The 14,535-nt window shown below is 57.6% G+C and overlaps 1 protein-coding gene across 2 annotated transcripts in view; it reads left to right on the plus strand.

The window, feature by feature from the left end:
• The first annotated feature begins 296 nt into the window (after positions 1-296).
• Positions 297-14,535, plus strand: part of LOC147086417 (zinc finger protein 687-like) — a 72,505-nt gene continuing 58,266 nt past the window's right edge. The window contains exons 1-2 of one of the 2 annotated variants that reach the window (XM_085978520.1): positions 297-421; positions 6,981-7,098. The gene's annotated coding sequence lies outside the window, so the exon portion shown is untranslated. Of the gene's footprint in view, positions 422-514; positions 720-6,980; positions 7,099-14,535 lie in introns of those variants that run through there. The other variant, XM_085978519.1, reaches the window with a different exon arrangement.

Raw genomic sequence — 14,535 nt, forward strand, 5'->3', positions numbered from 1 at the left:
GAGGTATTTTTTGATCGACTCGGAGGGAGCGAGAGCCTAAATGTAGTTCATGCCGCGTCAAAGAGCGGCGTAAAAACGGGCGGAGGCTGGTAAAAAGCGGCCGCGATGGCAGAGCCAATGGGGCGGTAGTGGCCGCGGGAGTGATTGACAGCGGCAGCAGCCAATCAGCGTCGGGCTGCGGCTTGACTGACAGCCGGGCAACCAATCAACGCGCGGCTTGCAGCTCGGTGGGGGGCGGGACTCGGGAGTTTTTTTTGTACCACTTTATAAACCTTTTTCTTCCCTGATTAAAAATACCTCCCGCTCCCCCCGCCAAAAACTATGTTAGCCACCGGCTGCAAGACGACAGGGAAAGGGTTGAGGCTGGAGAAAAGCGGCTTCTCTGTTGGGAGAAAAGGATTTTAATAATGTTGTGGAGGAGGTAGGCGAGTGGTGTGGACAGGCCGCGGGGGAGGGGTCAAAGGTCGGAAACTTCCTTGACGACGGCCGGGAGGCGGGACCTGGGGCGGGGGTCACGTGGGCCGCCGGCCAATGGGAGCCCGGATCCCGGTGGAGGCGGCCTGATGGACGGGCGGCTGGGCCAATCGGCGTCGAGGAAGCGGCCCCGGGGCCTGGGGTGTGGGAGTGAGAGGAGATTTCTATCTTATTTTTTTTTACCATTTATTATTAAATAAGCAGGAAGCGGCCCGGGAGGGAAGCCCGAGTGGCTGAGGAGAAAGGTGCCGAGGTTTACAGTCTGATCGACCTGTCGGTGGCGGGGTGTGTGTGTGTCTGGAGAGAGGGGGGTGGCAGCAGGCCGCAGGCTGCAGGAGGCCGAGGGCCAGAGGCTGGGCCAGGGTGAGGGTCAGGGGCTGTGCAATGGCCAGGGTCAGGAGGCTGGGCCGGGGGGGCAAGAGGCCAGGCAATGGCCAGAGGGCCAAAAGGCCACAGGCTGGGTGAGGGGGGCCAAAAGGCCACAGGCTGGGCCAGGGTGAGGGGGGCCACAGGCTGGGCCGGGGTGAGGGGGGCCAGAGGGCCACAGGCTGGGCCAGGGTGAGGGGGGGCCACAGGCTGGGCCAGGGTGAGGGGGTGCCAGAGGGCCACAGGCTGGGCCAGGGTGAGGGGGGGCCAGAGGGCCACAGGCTGGGCCAGGGTGAGGGGGGGCCAGAGGGCCACAGGCTGGGCCAGGGTGAGGGGGGGCCAAAAGGCCACAGGCTGGGCCAGGGTGAGGGGGGGCCAGAGGGCCACAGGCTGGGCCAGGGTGAGGGGGGGCCAAAAGGCCACAGGCTGGGCCAGGGTGAGGGGGGGCCAGAGGGCCACAGGCTGGGCCAGGGTGAGGGGGGCCAGAGGGCCACAGGCTGGGCCAGGGTGAGGGGGGCCAAAAGGCCACAGGCTGGGCCAGGGTGAGGGGAGCCAGAGGACCACAGGCTGGGCCAGAGGGCCACAGGCTGGGCCAGGGTGAGGGGGGCTGCAGGAGGCCGAGGGCCAGAGGTTGGGCCAGGGTGAGCGTCAGGGGCTGGGCCAGGGGCCGGGCAATGGCCAGAGGCTGGGCCAGGGTCAGGGGCAAAAGGCCAGAGGCGTGCAAATGGTATGGGGGGCAAAAGGCCAGAGGTTGGGACATGGTCAGGGGGGCCAGAGGCCCAGAGGCCAGGCAATGGTCAGAGGGCCAAAAGGCCAGAGGCTGGGCAAATGGTCAGAGGCTGGGCAAATGGCCAGAGGGCCAAAAGGCCAAAGGCTGGGCCTTGGTTAGAGGAGAAAATGGTCAGGAGCTGGGCCAGGGGTAAAAGGCCAAAGGCTGGGCCAGGGTCAAAGGGGCAAAGGGCCAGAGGCTGAGTGTTAGGGGGGGCAAATGGTCAGAGGGGCAAAAGGCCAGAGGCTGGGCCTTGGTCAGAGGGGCAAAGGGTCAGAGGGGCAAAAGGCCAGAGGCTGGGCCATGGTCAGAGGCTGAGGAATAGATGCTGGGGGGGAAAGGGTGAAGAAGAAGTGGGAGAAAGGTGGGGGAAAATAGTTGGAGATAGTTTGGGAAAGAATTCTCTACCACACAAGGCAGTGGAGGCCAATTCATTAAATATATTCAAGAAGGAGTTAGATATATTTCTTAAGGCTAAAGGGATATGGGGAGAAGGCAGGGACAGGGTACTGAATTTGGATGATCAGCCATGATCTCATTGAATGGCGGAGCAGGCTCGAGGGGCCGAATGGCCTACTCCTGCTCCTATCTTCTATGCTTCTGTGAAGGGGGGAGAGAAATGTTGGGAAAGGTTGGGCAGACAGCCCCCCTATCGAGGGGACAATGGAAAAGAAATAACAAAAACAAACCCCATCCCCGCGGTTCTCCGGAATATTCCGCCGCCGTCGAACGCCCCCGCTGTCCCGTCGAGGATCGGCTGCGGCGGTCACGCTCGCAGCAACCAGACGGAACAACTTCAGTTCCCGGGGGATTTGTAATGGTGCACGGTTGACGCCATTTTGTTTCTGCACTACTCCGCCGCCGGGCGTGACGGCGCAGCCCCGCTGGCCGCAGGAATACACACTGAGTTTTCAGTGCCGGAGAGAGGTGGCCGGAGTGGTTGGCGGTAACCGTCTCCCGTTGGGCGCATAGCGAGGGCTTTCGAAGCTGGAGGAAATCCCAATCCCGTTTTCCAGGAACGTGTTGGTAGCTCGTGGAGTCGGAAGGCATCTGGTGTTGAAGGAATCAGAAAGGAAGTGGACACGTTTTGAGTTGCGGGGGGGGCGGAATTTCTTTGGATTACAGATTGTGGTCATGCTGCAGTCATTGCATGTTCTCTGAGGGACCTCGGGTTTTGTGTTGTGTGCAACTGGAAGCAAAGGAAGACTTGCATTTCTATAGCGCCTTTCACAACCTCCGGACGTCCCCAAGTCGCACCAAGTCCCACTCACCCGTCGTCACCCACCACCTGCCCTGGTGCTCCCGGTCCAACAACACCTCGAATTTTGAAATCCTCATCATTGTGTTCAATCCCTCCGTGGCCTGCTCGCCCCCACTCCCTATCTCTGTAACCTCCTCCAGCCCTACAACCCTCCGCGATCTCTGTAACCTCCTCCAGCCCCTACACCTCTCCGTATCTCTGTAACTCCCTCCAGCCCTACACCCCTCCCTATCTCTGTAACCTCCTCCAGCCCTACACCCCTCCCTATCTCTGTAACCCCCTCCAGCCCTACACCCCTCCCTATCTCTGTAACCTCCTCCAGCCCTACACCCCTCCCTATCTCTGTAACCTCCTACAGCCCTCCGCGATCCCTGCGCTCCTCCAATTCTAGCCTCTTGCACATCCCCCGATTTCCATCGCTCCACCATTGGCGGCCGTGCCTTTAGCCGCCTGGGCCCCGAGCTCCGGAATTCCCTCCCTAAACCTCTCCGCCTCTCTCTCCTCCTTTAAGACGCTCCTTTAAACCTCCCTCTTTGACCAAGCTTTTGTTCACCTGTCCTAATATCTCCTTATGTGGCTCGGTGTCAAATTTTGTCTGATTTACGCGCCTGTGAAGCACCTTTAGAAACATAGAAACATAGAAGATAGGAGCAGGAGTCGGCCATTCGGCCCCTCGAGCCTGCTCCGCCATTCAATGAGATCATGGCTGATCATCCAAATTCAGTACCCGACCCCTGCCTTCTCCCCATACTCCTTGATCCCTTTAGCCTTAAAGTTAATATATAAATGCAAATTGTCCCAAAGCGCTTTACAGCCAATGAAGTACTTTTGAAATGCGGTCACTGTTGTAATGTAGGAAACGCAGCAGCCAATTTGCGCACAGCAAGCTCCCACAAACAGCAATGTGACAAATGACCGGATCACCTGCTTTAGTGATGTTGGTCGAGGAATAAATATTGGCCCCAGGACACCGGGGAGAACTCCCCTGCTCTTCTTCCAATAGTGGCCGTGGGATCTTTTACATCTACCCGAGGGGGTAGACAGGGCCTCGGTTTAATGTCTCATTTCAAAGACGGCCCCTCCGACAGTGCGGCGCTCCCTCAGTACCGCCCCTTCGACAGTGCGGCGCTCCCTCAGTACTGCCCCTCCGACAGTGCGGCGCTCTCTCAGTACCGCCCCTCCGACAGTGCGGCACTCCCTCAGTACCACCCACCGAAAGTGCGGCGCTCTCTCAGTACCGCCCCTCCGACAGTGCGACGCTCCCTCAGTACCGCCCCTCCGACAGTGCGGCACTCCCTCGGTACCGCCCCTCCGACAGTGCGGCGCTCCCTCAGTACTGCCCCTCTGACAGTGCGGCGCTCCCTCAGTACCGCCCCTCCGACAGTGCGGCGCTCTCTCAGTACCGCCCCTCCGACAGTGCGACGCTCCCTCAGTACTGCCCCTCCGACAGTGCGGCACTCCCTCGGTACCGCCCCTCCGACAGTGCGGCGCTCCCTCAGTACTGCCCCTCTGACAGTGCGGCGCTCCCTCAGTACCGCCTCTCCGACAGTGCGGCGCTCCCTCAGTGCCGCCCCTCCGACAGTGCGGCGCTCCCTCAGCACTGCCCCTCCGACAGTGCGGCGCTCCCTCAGTACTGCCCCTCCGACAGTGCGACGCTCCCTCTGTACCGCCCCTCCGACAGTGCGACGCTCCCTCAGTACTGCCCCTCCGACAGTGCGGCGCTCCCTCAGTACCGACCCTCCGACAGTGCGACACTCCCTCAGTACCGCCCCTCCGACAGTGCGGCACTCCCTCAGTATCGCCCCTCCGACAGTGCGGCGCTCCCTCAGTACTGACCCTCCGACAGTGCGGCGCTCCCTCAGTACCGCCCCTCCGACATTGCGGCACTCCCTCAGTATCGCCCCTCCAACAGTGCGGCGCTCCCTCAGTACTGCCCCTGCGACAGTGCGGCGCTTCCTCAGTACTGCCCCTCCGACAGTGCGGCGCTCCCTCAGTACTGACCCTCCGACAGTGCGGCGCTCCCTCAGTACTGCCCTGGGCCCCAGCACACCTTCAGTAGAGGCAGTGGGCAGAAAGAAAAACAAACCAGGAGTTTTTATATTTGTGTGTGGTGTGATTCGAGTTTTATTGGTGTGTATATATAAGTGAGGCAAAAAAGATTTACAAGGATGATACCAGAACTGAGAGGGTCGAAGTATCGGGATAGGTGGTGACTGGCTTTAAGACCGTGAGGTGACCTGATGGAGGTCTTCAAAGTTATGAAGGGGTTTGGATCGAGAAGATGTTTCCACTTGTGGGGAGACCTGAACTAGGGGCCATAATAAACAAATATAAGATAGTCACTTATACATCCAATAGGGAATTCAGGATTTAGAGATTGAGTAGATTGGGCCGATACTCTCTGGAGTTTAGAAGAATGAGAGGTGATCTCATTGAAACATACAAGATTCTGAGGGGGATTGACAGGGTAGATGCTGAGAGGCTGTTTCCCCCTGGCTGGAGAGTCTAGAACCAGGGGTCACAGTCTCAGGATAAGGGGTCGGCCATTGAGGACTGAGATGAGGAGGAATTTCTTCACTCAGAGGGCGGTGAATCTTTGGAATTCTCTGCCCCAGAGGGCTGTGGAGGCTCAGTCGTTGAGTATATTCAAGGCTGAGATCGAGAGATTTTTGGACTCTCGGGGAATCGAGGGATATGGGGATCGGACGGGAAAGTGGAGTTGAGGTCGATGATCAGCCGCGATCTTATTGAATGGCGGAGCAGGCTTGAGGGGCCGAATGGCTGACTCCCGCTCCTATGTCTTATGTTCCTGTCCTCAGGGTGTCCCATCGCGCTTTACAGCCAATTTTCAAAGTGCGCCCACTGTTGTTACGTAGGTCAACACAGCAGTCACTTTGCACACAGGGAGATCTGACAAATAAGTAGGATAAATGATGAGTTAATTAGTTTTTGGTGGTGCTAATTGAGGACTGGGAGAACGCCCCCTGCTCCTCTTCAAAAGGGAAAAAAAAGTATCACGGGATCACTTGCATCCTCCTGAACATGCAGACGGGGCCTCGGCTTAGGGTCCTGTCCACAGGATGGCTCCTGGGACAGTGCAGCACTCCCTCAGTTCTGCACTCGGCCTGCCGACCTGGATTGTGCGCTCAAAGTCTTGGAGTGGGGCTCAGACACGCTCCCTGCTGACTCAGGACAGAGAGTGCTAGCCACTGAGCCAAGCTGGCACTTGATGAGGGTTCCTTACCCTCTTCGGGCTCCCGCTCCCCGTTCGGCGGTCTCGAGCTGGATTCGGGGGCGGGGGGTGAATTCTCGAATGCCGCGTGCTCTTGTTTATGGGACCTGTACGAGCCCGGGAGACCATTTTCCCTGAAATATAGGAGATAGTGAGGCAGCGAATTTATACCAGGTGTGGAACTGCACCACACCGGGGAGCCGAGAATCCTCCCAAAAAGGCTTCACGCACAATGAATCACTTTGAACTACAGCCACTGTTGTGGCGTGACAGCCATTTTGCACAAACAGCAAGATCCCAGTGAAAGAAATGACCAGTTAACCTGCCTTCTGGTGGCGTTGGTTGGCGGGGTAGGAATGTCAGGCCAGGACACCGGGGAGAACTCTGTTCACTCATAACCAGCCGTGCCGTCGAGTGAAAGCTTGTCCAATTCGAACAGCAAGCTAAAACTGTCTGTGGGATCTTGCTGTGCCTAAATGGCTTGCTGCGTGCGCCAGCACAGCCGCAGCGACGGCACTCCCAAGGGCGTTGGTTGGCTGTGAAGAGCTTCGGGAGGTCCCGAGGATTTGAAAGGCGCAACAGAGATGCACAGCCGACGCGCAATGAAGATTTGGGGTTTTTTTTTTGTCAAAACTATTTTAAAGAGGAGCTGGGGAGTTCTCCCCGGCATCCTGGGGCCAATATTTAACGCTCAACCAATATCACTTTTTGAAAAAAAGACCCAGATAATCTGCTTTTTATCACACTGCTGTTTGTGGGAGCTGGCTGTGCGCAGATTGGCTGCTGCGTTTCCCACATTACAAAATGGCGTGGGCAGTGGCTACAGCTAGTTAATATTCCCCTTTTTAATGTCGCTGACCTTTCTCCATGCCTTTCAGGTGCAGATGTGATGCGTCCTTGTGTACGGGGGTACTTGCTGTTATAATCGATGGACCCGAGACTGCCTCGCTCCTTTCCCGCCCCCTGCATCGCACAGACTCTCCGCCTTTCCCACAGGTATGACCTTGTTCCGCTTGTGTACACTCTGGGCTTCATCCCCGATCCCGACAGACGTCTTGAAGTCGGGGCGGAGAGAACCTTTTAACATCTGCCGTGTGTTTTATGAGTATTGTGTGCAGTTTTGGTCGCCTTATCTGTAGAAGGATGTTCTTGCCATGGAGGGAGTTCAGCGAAGATTCACCAGACTGATACCTGGGATGGCAGGAATGACGTATGAGGAGAGATTGGGACGATTGGGCTTGTACTCGCTGGAGTTTAGAAGAATGAGAGGGGATCTCGTTGAAACTTAAAAATTATAACAGGACTAGATGCAGGAAGGATGTTCCCGATGGCGAGGGAGTCCAGAACCAGGGGTCACAGTCTAAGGATAAGGGGTAAGCCATTTAGGACAGAGATGAGGAGGAATTTCTTCACCCAGAGAGTGGTGAACCTGTGGAATTCTCTACCACAGAGGGTGGTGGAGGCCAATTAATTAAATATATTCAAGAAGGAGTTGGATATATTTCTTAAGGCTAAAGGGAGATGGGGAGAAGGCAGGGACAGGGTACTGAATTTGGATGATCAGCCATGATCGCATTGAATGGCGGAGCAGGCTCGAGGGGCCGAATGGCCTACTCCTGCTCCTATCTTCTGTGTTTTTATGTTTTAAACTCTAAAGGAATGGTCTACTGTATATTGAGCGCGGGTGCCAGTCTTCGAGCAACGAGAATGTTTTTAAAATGGAAGAGGCTGAATATTTGCAGTTTAACGGGGAAACGAGACACTTTCGGAGGGCGGGCAAGCTCGACTTCAGGACGTCCCAAAGGGCTTTACAGCCAATGAAGTACTTTTTTTGAGGTGTAGTCACTGTTGTAATGTGGGAAACGCGGCAGCCAATTTGCGCACAGCAAGCTCCCACAAACAGCAATGTGATAATGACCCGATCATCTGTTTTAGTGATGTTGGTTGAGGGATAAACATTGGCCCCAGGACACCGGGCAGAACTGCCCCCTGCTCTTCTTCGAAATGGTGACCGTGCGGATCTTTTATGTCCACCTGAGAGGGCAGACGGGGCCTTGGCTTAATGTCTCATCCGAAAGATGGCCCCTCCGACAGTGCGGCGTTCCCTCAGTACCGCCCCTCCGACAGTGCGGCGCTCCCTCAGTACCGCCCCTCCGACAGTGCGGCGCTCCCTCAGTACCGCCCCTCCGACAGTGCGGCGCTCCCTCAGTACCGCCCCTCCGACAGTGCGGCGCTCCCTCAGTACCGCCCCTCCGACAGTGCGGCGCTCCCTCAGTACCGCCCCTCCGACAGTGCGGCGCTCCCTCAGTACCGCCCCTCCGACAGTGCGGCGCTCCCTCAGTACCGCCCCTCCGACAGTGCGGCGCTCCCTCAGTACCGCCCCTCCGACAGTGCGGCGCTCCCTCAGTACCGCCCCTCCGACAGTGCGGCGCTCCCTCAGTACCGCCCCTCCGACAGTGCGGCGCTCCCTCAGTACCGCCCCTCCGACAGTGCGGCGCTCCCTCAGTACCGCCCCTCCGACAGTGCGGCGCTCGCTCAGTACCGCCCCTCCGACAGTGCGGCGCTCGCTCAGTACCGCCCCTCCGACAGTGCGGCGCTCCCTCAGTACCGCCCCTCCGACAGTGCGGCGCTCCCTCAGTACCGCCCCTCCGACAGTGCGGCGCTCCCTCAGTACCGCCCCTCCGACAGTGCGGCGCTCCCTCAGTACCGCCCCTCCGACAGTGCGGCGCTCCCTCAGTACCGCCCCTCCGACAGTGCGGCGCTCCCTCAGTACCGCCCCTCCGACAGTGCGGCGCTCCCTCAGTACCGCCCCTCCGACAGTGCGGCGCTCCCTCAGTACCGCCCCTCCGACAGTGCGGCGCTCCCTCAGTACCGCCCCTCCGACAGTGCGGCGCTCCCTCAGTACCGCCCCTCCGACAGTGCGGCGCTCCCTCGGCACTGGGATTTTGTGCTCAAGTCTCCGGAGTGGGACGTGAACCCCTGACCTTCTGACTCGGAGCGGAGAGTGCTGCCCACTGAGCCACAGCTGACATGCGGCTAATCTCCATAAATCACTTGCCCTCTGTTGTGTGAGAACAGCCCGAGCTGCAAAGGAAACCACAGGAGGCACACATCCTCCCACTCCTGGGCATCTCGGGTTAGTCAGTGGCGTGCTGCACCATGAAACTGGCCCCTGATTTAGCCGGTTCAGAAAGCCGTATTCAGCGTGTGGTTTCGGTACAGGAACTGCATTCAGAAATGGCCGTCCTCAGCTGATACCAAAACAGGAAGCAGTCGGGGCGGGGGGCGCGGGCAAGGGGCTCCTGACTTATGTTCTCACCTCCCAGCTGGCTATCTCCACTTCAATCCCACGTTCTCCCCTGTTTGTGCGTGCAAACATTGATTTGCAGTGTGTGAGAGATGGTGGTTTGCAGTCTGTGTTTGTGCGACGTACCCCATGTGTCGTCTTGTGGCGCTTGCATGTGTGAGACACTGGACTTCCCTCTGTGACGCTCTCCCTCTCCTCCAACAAGACAGTTCAGAGAAGGTTCACCAGGTTGATTCCGGAGATGAAGGGGTTGTCTTAGAAACATAGAAGATAGGAGCAGGAGTAGGCCATTCGGCCCCTTGAGCCTGCTCCGCCATTCAATGCGATCATGGCTGATCATCCAAATTCAGTACCCTGTCCCTGCCTTCTCCCCATATCCCTTGATCCCTTTAGCCTTAAGAAATATATCCAACTCCTTCTTGAATATATTTAATGAATTGGCCTCTACAGCCTTCTGTGGTAGAGAATTCCACAGGTTCACCACTCTCTGGGTGAAGAAATTCCTCCTCATCTCAGCCCTAAATGGCTTACCCCTTATCCTTAGACTGTGACCCCTGGTTCTGGACTCCCCGCCATCGGGAACATCCTTCCAGCATCTAGTCTGTCTAGTCCTGTGGGCAAACATTGATTTGTGTGCGTGTGTGAGAGATGAAGAAAGGTTGAGCAGGTTGGGCCTATACTCATTGGAGTTTAGAAGAATGAGAGGGGATCTTATTGAAACATAAGATTCTGAAGGGGTTTGACAGGGAAGATGCAGAGAGGATGTTTCCCCTCGTGGGGGAATCTAGAACTCGGGGGCACAGTTTCAGAATAAGGGGGCACCCTTTTAAATCGGAAATGAGGAGTAATTTCTTCTCAGAGGGTCGTGAATCTTTGGAATTCTTTTCCCCAGAGAGCTGTGGAGGCTGGGTCATTAAATATATTTAAGGTGGAGATCGACAGATTTTTGAACGATAAGGGAGTCGCGGGTTATGGGGAGCGGGCAGGGAAGTGGAGTTGAGGCCAAGATCAGATCAGCCGTGATCTTATTGAATGGCGGAGCAGGCTCGAGGGGCCGAATGGCCGACTCCTGCTCCTACGTCTTGTGTTCTAAGACCTTCCGAAAAGCCCATCTCTCAGACCGAGCTTTGGCGAGCTGTCCTTTTAAACTTTTCAGTGAAGCATCTCAGGATTTTTTTGCAACATTAAAGGTGGTTTACGTGTCAGCTGTTTGTGTGCGAGACGCGGTGCGTTATATTGTGTTTGTGTAACACGGCCCGTTGTAACGGCCTCATATGGGACACTGCATTGTACAGTGTGTGGAGCGCATAAAACTTCAGCTCATCCAAAACTCTGCTGCCCCGTGTCCTAACTCACACCCAGTCCCGTTCACCCATCACCCCCTGTGCTCACTGCCCCGTGTCCTAACTCACACCCAGTCCCGTTCACCCATCACCCCCTGTGCTCACTGCCCCGTGTCCTAACTCACACCCAGTCCCGTTCACCCATCACCCCCTGTGCTCACTGCCCCGTGTCCTAACTCACACCCAGTCCCGTTCACCCATCACCCCCTGTGCTCACTGCCCCGTGTCCTAACTCACACCCAGTCCCGTTCACCCATCACCCCCTGTGCTCACTGCCCCGTATCCTAACTCACACCCAGTCCCGTTCACCCATCACCCCCTGTGCTCACTGCCCCGTGTCCTAACTCACACCCAGTCCCGTTCACCCATCACCCCCTGTGCTCACTGCCCCGTGTCCTAACTCTCACCCAGTCCCGTTCACCCATCACCCCCTGTGCTTACTGCCCCGTGTCCTAACTCGCACCCAGTCCCGTTCACCCATCACCCCCTGTGCTCACTGCCCCGTGTCCTAACTCACACCCAGTCCCGTTCACCCATCACCCCCTGTGCTCACTGCCCCGTGTCCTAACTCACACCCAGTCCCGTTCACCCATCACCCCCTGTGCTCACTGCCCCGTGTCCTAACTCACACCCAGTCCCGTTCACCCATCACCCCCTGTGCTCACTGCCCCGTGTCCTAACTCTCACCCAGTCCCGTTCACCCATCACCCCCTGTGCTCACTGCCCCGTGTCCTAACTCGCACCCAGTCCCGTTCACCCATCACCCCCTGTGCTCACTGCCCCATGTCCTAACTCGCACCCAGTCCCGTTCACCCATCACCCCCTGTGCTCACTGCCCCGTGTCCTAACTCGCACCCAGTCCCGTTCACCCATCACCCCCTGTGCTCACTGCCCCGTGTCCTAACTCACACCCAGTCCCGTTCACCCATCACCCCCTGTGCTCACTGCCCCGTGTCCTAACTCCCACCCAGTCCCGTTCACCCATCATCCCCTGTGCTCACTGCCCCGTGTCCTAACTCGCACCCAGTCAATTCACCCATCACCCCCTGTGCTCACTGCCCCGTGTCCGAACTCACACCCAGTCCCGTTCACCCATCACCCCCTGTGCTCACTGCCCCGTGTCCTAACTCACACCCAGTCCCGTTCACCCATCACCCCCTGTGCTCACTGCCCCGTGTCCTAACTCGCACCCAGTCCAGTTCACCCATCACCCCCTGTGCTCACTGCCCCGTGTCCTAACTCACACCCAGTCCCGTTCACCCATCACCCCCTGTGCTCACTGCCCCGTGTCCTAACTCTCACCCAGTCCCGTTCACCCATCACCCTCTGTGCTCACTGCCCCGTGTCCTAACTCACACCCAGTCCCGTTCACACATCACCCCCTGTGCTCACTGCCCCGTGTCCTAACTCACACCCAGTCCCGTTCACCCATCACCCCCGTGCTCACTGCCCCGTGTCCTAACTCGCACCCAGTCCCGTTCACACATTCCGTAAGAAATAGGAGCTGGAGTCAGCCATTCGGCCCCTCGAGCCTGCTCCGCCATTCAATAAGATCACGGCTGATCTGATCTTGGCCTCAACTCCACTTCCCTGCCCGCTCCCCATAACTCTCGACTCCCTTACCTTTCAAAAATCTGTCAATCTCCACCTTGAATGTATTCAATAACCCAGCCTCCACAGCTCTCTGGGGAAGAGAATTCCAAAGATTCACGACCCTCTGAGAGAAGAAATTCCTCCTCATTTCCGATTTAAAACAGTGACCCATTATTCTGAAACTCTGCCCCCGAGTTCTAGATTCCCCCACGAGGGGAAACATCCTCTCTGCATCTTCCCTGTCGAGCCCCCTCAGAATCTTATATGTTTCAATAAGATCACCTCTCATTCTTCTAAACTCCAATGAGTATCGGCCCAACCTGCTCAACCTTTCTTCATAGGACAACCCCTTCATCTCCGGAATCAACCGTGTGAATCGTCTCTGAACTGCCTCCAATGCAAGTATATCCTTCCTTAAATAAGGAGACCAAAACTGTACGCAGTACTCCAGGTGTGGTCTCACCAACGCCCTGTACAGTTGTAGCAGGACTTCCCTGCTTTTATACTCCATTCCCCTTGCAATAAAGGCCAACATTCCATTTGCCTTTCTAATTACTTGCTGTACCTGCATGCCAACATCACCCCCTGTTGCTCGCTGACCTCTGTTGGCTCCCGGTCCGGTACGCCTTCATTTTCAAAATTCTCATCCTTGTGTTCAAATCCCTCCACGGCCTCCTCGCCCCTTCCTCCCTATCTCTGTAACCTCCTCCAGCCCCACAACCCTCTGAAATCTCTGCGCTCCTCCAATTCTGGCCTCTTGTGCATCCCCCGATTTCCATCGCTCCACCATTGGCGGCCGTGCCTTCAGCTGCCTGGGGCCCCGAGCTCTGGAATTCCCTCCCTAAACCTCTCCGCCTCTCTCTCCTCCTTTAAGACGCTCCTTAAAACCGACCTCTTTGACCAAGCTTTTGATCACCTGTCCTAATATCTCCTTCTGTGGCTCGGTGTCAAATTTTGTCTGATTTAGAGTCATAATAACTGCACAGAAGGAGGCCATTCGGCCCATCGAGTCCGTGCTGGCTCACTGTGGAACAATCCAGTCAGTCCCACTCCCCCGCGCTCTCCCCGTAGCCCTGCAAGTTTATTTCCCTCAAGTTCCTATCCAGTCTCCCCTTGAAAACATCGAGTGTCTCCGCTTCCACCACTTCCGTCGGCAGTGAATTCCAGGACCTCACCACCCGCTGCGTAAAAACGTTTTTCCTCACATTTACGCTCCTGCGAAGCGCCTTGTGACATTTCACTGTGTAAATGCAAGTTGTTGCGTGCGAGAGGCGGGCGGCCATGATCCCGTTAAGCTGTGCCGCCGCGCAGCGGTCCGGAGGTCCCGAGCAATCTGCTCAGCGGCTTTACAATTGAAATAACCGCCCTTGCGCGAGAAATTGAATCGGCCGCGCACCCAAGAAAATTAGCGGCAACATTGGCGGGCAGCGCGTGCGAGGGAGGGACGGGTGGCGCGAGGGACGGGCGGCGCGAGGGAGGGACGGGCAGCGCGTGCAGGCGAGGGACGGGCGAGCGAGGGACGGGCAGAGCAAGCAAGGGACGGGCGGCGCGAGGGAGGGACGGGCGGCGCGAGGGAAGGACGGGCGGCGCATGTGTGCGAGGGACGGGCGGCGCGAGCGAGGGACAGGCGGCGCGAGGGAGGGCGGGACGGGCGGCGCGTGCGAGGGACGGGCGACGCGTGCGAATGACTGGAGGGACGGGCGGCGCGTGCGTGCGAGGAACGGGCGGAGTGAGGGACGGGCAGAGCAAGCGAGGGACGGGCGGAGTGTGCGAGCGAGGGACGGGCGGTGTATTGCCGTTGCTGCCTGATGGGATGGACGGGAATGCGAGCAGGAGGAGGTTGTTAATTGGAGTCGGTCGAGTGCAGCCCCGTCCTTGGTCGTTTCCTCCTTCGGCTGGCTTCAAGTAACTCGCTCTCCCATGTTGGTGAGGTGCATGTGCTGACTATTTAAACCAAGCTGGCTCCAAACTGACCAGCCCCTTGAAGTCGGGCCGAGTTCAGCGCACAGCATTGGCGGGGTTTGTACCGTGAGCGGTGAGATTGATCCCCACACCTGGTCTGCTCTGTCCTCCGAGCGCGAGAGTGAAAGGCCACGCGCTGTGACTGGTTCCAGATCTAACGGTGTCAGTGCCAGCTCGCCCAGGTTTGGGCTGAAAGGGGCTGGCGGCTGTGAATAATGTGCATTGGTC

This window comes from Somniosus microcephalus, unplaced genomic scaffold (genome assembly GCF_052327205.1).
Source record: "Somniosus microcephalus isolate GS21.2 unplaced genomic scaffold, FLI_Smic_1.0 unresolved_chr7, whole genome shotgun sequence".
NCBI classification, from domain to species: domain Eukaryota; kingdom Metazoa; phylum Chordata; class Chondrichthyes; order Squaliformes; family Somniosidae; genus Somniosus; species Somniosus microcephalus.